The sequence below is a fragment of the Silurus meridionalis genome, chromosome 8 (genome assembly GCF_014805685.1).
Source record: "Silurus meridionalis isolate SWU-2019-XX chromosome 8, ASM1480568v1, whole genome shotgun sequence".
Lineage (NCBI taxonomy): Eukaryota > Metazoa > Chordata > Actinopteri > Siluriformes > Siluridae > Silurus > Silurus meridionalis.
In genome coordinates, this window is record NC_060891.1 from 9,849,264 (window position 1) to 9,856,010 (window position 6,747).

Consider the following 6,747-nt stretch of genomic DNA (forward strand, 5'->3'; position numbering starts at 1 on the left):
AAAAGAAGATGCTTAAAAACTCCAGAGCTCAGGATGGAACAATTAATGCTAGAGCTGTGAGGCACCTATTATCACCAGCTACAGGTTAAGATTTAAAATTAATTAGCACACAATCTTTGACTCTTTTGTGAAACTTCTGGCTGCCATAAATCAGTCAAACTTAAAGATTTCATATTAACCTCTAATGGAGAAAAAAATAAATCCCATTGAAAGCCCTTGTACTGTAATTTCATCAGACTGGCCCTCTTCTGTCATGCCCAACAAACAGTTTAAACAAACATAAAATCTATAATCCTAAAAGGCTTGCTTTTTAAATATTTCTATTTAATCTAAAATCATTTTTTGCACTACAGCAACCCTGCAATTTAAACAAATACAAATGCAAAGCTAAGATTAGTACAATCTTCAACTGCATTAATTCCCCACCCTACCCAAAATCCCCAGTGAAACAATTCAATTTTACTTTAGCTTTCACTGAAATACCCTGTGAGGAGTAAAGTGTTCTACTTTATCTGTTTTATCTTCTATGTGTTTTTATCTTTGTGTTTATCTTCTATGTGTTTTATCTGTGTTTTATCTACCATCTTCTATGGTGTGGTCTGCTGGTGCAGCAGCATCTCTACTGCAGACAGGAAAAGAATAAATAAGTTGATTAGTAAGGCCAGCTCAGTCCTGGGGATACCCCTGGACACTGTACAGGAGGTGGGAGAAAGGAGGATGGTAGCTAAACTATCATCATTACTGGAGAACGACTCTCACCCCCTGTATGAATCAGTTTAATCTTTGAGCAGCTCCTTCAGTGACAGATTGTTACACCCTAAGTGTCTGGAGGAGTGATACAGACTTTTCTCCCTGCTGCTATTAGACTTTACAATCAGAGCTGCTCCCAGTGAACCAGTCACCAAAATATACACTGTTATAGTGTTTAACTGTGCAATAATAACAATAACAAAGTTTTCTGCAATTCTTTTTTAAAACTAAAAAAGTGTTACATATAAAATACTGCCTTGAGGTACACCAGGTTTCTGTTTATGCAACCTTGACCTTAAAGAGTATTTTTGATAGAAATCTTTTGATCGAAATGGGCAAATGTCCTCTAAAATTCATTTGGTACAGATTATTTAAAATACCAAATTTTCATGATGTGTCATTGGCTTTCTCCAAATAATAATAAAAAAAAACTCTACATGTTCTTTCTTAATGAAGCCTTACAGATATAGTGTTTGAGACAGTCTAGTTGGCCTGTAGTGCTTTGGCCTATTTTAGATTTTCTGTTGTGTTAGGGTTGTCTTTGTGTAATATTAAAATTTGCTTCTTCTTCTTCTTCTTTCGGCTGCTCCCATTAGGGGCCGCCACAGTGGATCATCCATCTCCCTACCCCACTGCCCTCTACATCTGACTCTTTCAAACTAACCTGCTTCACTAGGGGTGTTACCCTTTCAATCTATCATGCATCCCCTGTATATATTCATTGACTGATCCGAAGGAAGATTTTTATTCCTCTAAAGTTTTCTTGGCTACATCCAGCAGCCTTCACTGCCTTCTCTCAAAGAGAAGTTTGAATATGGTGAAACCCATTGAGGCCTGGGGTATTTCTCAAACAGAAAGAGGATTTAGGGTAAAGGAGGTCCCAGTTCCTCCCATGTGTATGTAGGCCATAGCCTGCCAGACAAGGTTTAGGGCACTACTTCCAAATGTTCATGCATTTATATGTATGCAGACAGGCTTCAACATCATCGTTCACCATCGATTTAATAGGTGTTGGACATCCTGAGTGTTTTTTTTTTCCAGTGTCAGCCACAATCATGCTCACATATCCTGTGTGGCAGCATTAGGGATGGTATATTTGACATTTTATTAATAACAATACTGATACCGATACCGCTTGTCAAATATAAAAATGTATATATACATATGCGAAATGCCTCTCTCTTGGTAATGCCACGTGTTGTTATATTGTGTTTTTGTATAATATGGATAGTTTCTATAATTGCGACGTGATAGTGGTGGTATTAAGAGGTGGATTAAGTCGGGTAAGTCCACACTGAAGGCCCTGGTACCAAATGCACGGTCCGCCACTGGTAAATGGTGTGTTTTGTTTGTAAATGTTACATTATATTACTAGTGTTGCCTCCATTGTTCACTACTACACTAAGTACCGTTCCAAAAAATACCGGTTCTTATTACCCATTCCTAGGCAGCATGAAGTCTAGACTTTTGCTGCTGCTTGCAATAAGAGAGAGGGAAAAGGTCAGTTTTGTTTTAGAAACAAAGCTTGATCCGCATGCTGCTGTTCACTTCTCTTTTTAGTGATGGTGAGGAGCTGCTGCAGTCATCAGTAGACACAAACTCTATTTATCCACCCCACCCCACCCATCTAGCATGTGCTTGATAGCTTGCCCCAAAAGAAGAGCTGTCCCTTCAGCACCATGCTGACAGTTGTGCGGGAGTTTGCTCCCCTGGTGGGCGTGGGCTCGAAGGCTTTCATCACAATTTATAGTAAAAATGCACACAAACCAGAAAAAAAAATTGTTTAGATGAAGGAAGTCTTATAGAATTATCCTATATTATGCTATATTGATCCTATATTGTTTTAATAAAAATAAACTTTTATAATATGTTTTAGTATGATGATCTGCATGTTCTGTAGAAACACAATAATAATAATAATATTAATAATAATAATGAACAAAAAGTGTGTAAAAATGTGTTTGAAATCTTAATTTTGTTTTGCATGTTTGTCACACTTTAATGTTTTGTCAGGAATCCCCCCTACCACGCCCCCTTCGGTGGCTGTCATACCTCGGTGCTTCAGGGAAAGCCCTGCTCCTTCGCTCATGCGTGATCCGCCCACATTGAGCTCATCGCAATCGGGCTTCACTGAGAACACCTAAGACGCATTTCAACCACATATCACACCGCCTATAAAAACCGCACATTCACCTACACGCTTGGTCCGTTATTGTATGTTCATGTGTGTCTATGCACGTTCGTGGTGGTACGCGGCTCCCGCTACATACCTTCTCCTCCCGGACTCCTCGCTCACTCCGCGGCTGCGTTTACCTTCCCCAGCGCACCTCGGACTACCGACGTTTCTCCGTCGCTGCCTCCGCGCCGCGCTTCCTCCATAACGCACCGTGGATATTATTTACGGACTGCCTTTTGCCGGATTATCCCGATCTCTGCGGGTATTTTGTGTTGGCTCTGCCTTTTTTTAATAAACACGTTTGCTTATATTTCAGCTTCCACCTCCATATCCGCCGCGTAACATGTTTCAGATCATCAAACTAATTTGAATATTGGTAAAAGATAACAAGTAAACACAACATGCAGTTTTTAAATGAAGGTTTACATTATTGAGGGAAAACAAAATCCAATATTACATGGCCCTGTGTGAAAGTGTTTGCCCCATGTTAGAACTGTGGTTTATCACACCTGAGTTCAATTTCTCTAGCCAGACCCAGGCCTGATTACTGCCACACCAGTTCACAATCAAGAAATCTCATAAATAGGACATGCCTGACAAAGTTAAGTAGGCCAAAAGATTCTCAAAACCTAGACATTATGCCGAGATCCATAGAAATTCAGAAACAAATAAGAAAGAAAGTAATTGGGATCTATCAGTCTGGAAAAGGTTATAAAGCCACTTCCAAAACTTTGGGACTCCAGCAAACCACAGTGAGAGCAGTTATTCACAAATGGCAAAAACAGTGGGAAACCCTCCCAGGAGTGGCTGACCGACCAAAATTACCCCAAGAGCACAGCAATAACTCATCCAAGAGGTCACAAAAGACCCCACAACAACATCCAAAGAACTGCAGGCCTCACTTGCCTCAGTTAAGATCCGTGTTCATGACTCCACCATAATAAATAGACTCTGCAAAAATGGTCTGCATGGCAAAGTTCCAAGACGAAAACCGCTCCTGAGCAAGAAGAACATAAGGTTTGCCAGAAAACATCTTGATGACCCCCAAGAATTTTGGGAAATACTCTGTGGACTGATGAGACAAAAGTTGAACTTTTTGGAAGGTTTGTGTCCTATTACTTCTGGTGTAAATGTAACAGTGCATTTGAGAAAAAGATCATCATACCAACAGTAAAATATGGTGGTGGTAGTGTGATGGTCTGGGGCTGTATTGCTGCTTTAGAACCTGAAAGACTTGCTGTGATAAATGGAACAATAAATTCTGCTGTGTACTAAAAAATCTTGAAGGGGAATGTCTGGCCATCTATTCGTGACCAAAATCCTGTTACACAATCTCCAATCCAATTCTATTATAGCCATTATGTGTTGCCAAGGTTTAAGAAATCTGCCTTAAGGCCTTCAGAATCAACAGTGTGGGTACCTGTAGCTTGAAATATATGACAATCAATTTAACCAGCCAAATTTCAAGATGGTGACATAGAGACCATCAAGCAGGCATACTTTGATCAGACGGTCATAAAGCACACTAGGCAATGCTAGCAAACCATGTCTGTAGCAGACTGCACAAGCTCAAATATATTCATGTCGACTAAATATCAGTTGTTGTTTTTTTTATTAAGTTACATAATAAGTGAAAATTGGGACTGTGTAGGAGCATGAAATGAAATTTGTAGCATGAGTAAAAACAGTTAGCAGAAAAAGTCAGAATACAAGAATAGTTAACATGTTACTAAATATTATTATTGCACATATTTGTCTAAGATTAGCCCAGATTTTATTGGTATTAAACAGACATAGTGATTAGAACATACAATCTGAGAAACACATCATTAATAAAAATGTATTTTATTAATTAACTTGGTTAATTAATAGTGGTGCTGTTCCTGATGAAGGTGCCGGACATTTTCAGGCAATGGGGTGGGATGTCACACACAGCTGTCTTTACATTGTTGGGCATCTATTTGACAAAGTAGCACTTTAGTTTCCTGAAGGCAATTTGGTTGCAGCATGCAAGAATATCACATGAAGCACATAATTCAAGCACACAATTTCTCCCAAAAATATTTACCTTTTACCATTTATAATTGAAAAACATTATAGCTGAGGGGACAAATAAATGTCTAAAACGATTAGTTTTACTACTAGGAGTACTAGGGTGGGAATCATTTAAAAGAATTGGCATTACCCAGAACCTGTCTATTGTATAACTGGGCCATAGTCATCTGCTTCCTCCCTGTAATTTTACTTCCCTGGTTAACAATCTGTTCCATACAATTTTTCTTTTTCACATTTAAAGAATTGAACCAACACAACAATGAGTTTTCACAAACAATATAGTCTTTACTGTCCTTTCTTACACAAAGCATCAGTATTTGCAGTAAAAGACCATTTATTATCCAGGACAGTACACAAATACTTGTATTGTTTGACACTCTTAATACCCATTCCATTAAAGCATGTTTGCTTATACTGAATAGATTTCCTGCTAGAGTTAATATAAAAATCCATCTCCTTGGTTTAAAGAACATTAAGTTTTAGCTTACTTAGTGAATTTTAAAAAAGCATTCTGACACCAAATAATAAAATCATCAACCATAGAGTCCTCCTCACTGAATAAGCTAACAATTACAGAATCATCAGCAAATTTTATAATATGCCCATTTTTAAAATTTTTTTTTACTTCTTTTACAATCATTTATGTACATGATTGGGAAGTAACAAAGTACAAATTCTTCATTACTGTACTTAAGTAGATTTTTCTGGTATCAGTAATTTAATTTACTATTTTCTGTATCATTTCCTGGCTCTCACGCACCACGGACATTGGCTAGCCTGCGAATCCAACAACAAGCAAGACAGAAGGCAACAAGAAGTACAGCTAAAGTGGATAAGACAGATAGGGTCAGTGATCTACACCGATCACCTGATCATCATAATTATCTTTTCTCTGCTTGTGTTCTATATAGTGGTTGTTTAGCCTGGATACATTCATTAGATAACAAAACTTTTTTTGTATTCATTTACGACTTAGCCGCCAGCCGTGGCGTACGACAGTGCATACCAGCTTCCAGCATCATTTCACAGTACTGTACATATAGCCTACTCTACTTACGACCAAATGTTATGACCAATCTGTCTGTCCCAATCGTGGTCGTAAGTCGACGACTACCTGTACCTACAGTATGTACATGCCAGAGCACATACTTTTTTTTTCTCACAGGTACACAATTCTAAAAAAGAAATAAAAAAAGTCACCTGTAGCTTCTTTGTAAAAGATATTAATTCTTTCTAGCTGTGTCACTGTCGCCATGGTAACTGTGTGTTGGGTCAATCCCATGTTTTTCACTAACGAGTTCCCAGAATTAAGAATGTCAAAAAACAATTGTAAAAGGGAATAAATTTGAATTTACTTGAATTTAATTGTCCTTGACATTACAAAAATTAAGCACACGCACAAATTTAACACAGTGAAGCGCTTAGCCAACTGACACTTTGGCTTCACAATCGCAGTTTAGCACATGTGGGATTTAGTTCTGAACTCTGTCGCTGACACTATAGTTTATAAAAACGTTTTTAATTTTTAATTAATTAATAATTAATAATTTTTTTTTATAGTAGCACGTAATAAAAAGATATGATTATTAACAAACGCAGCCGTCAACCCTACGCTATTCCTTTCTTTCTTTCTTTCTTTATTCATTTATTTATTTATTTATTTATTCATTTATTCATTTATTTATTTATTTATTTAACGTCTATTTGGTTATACAGCCTGTTAAATCCCACAGGTTTACATCATACAGTTGTGTTCAAAATTATTC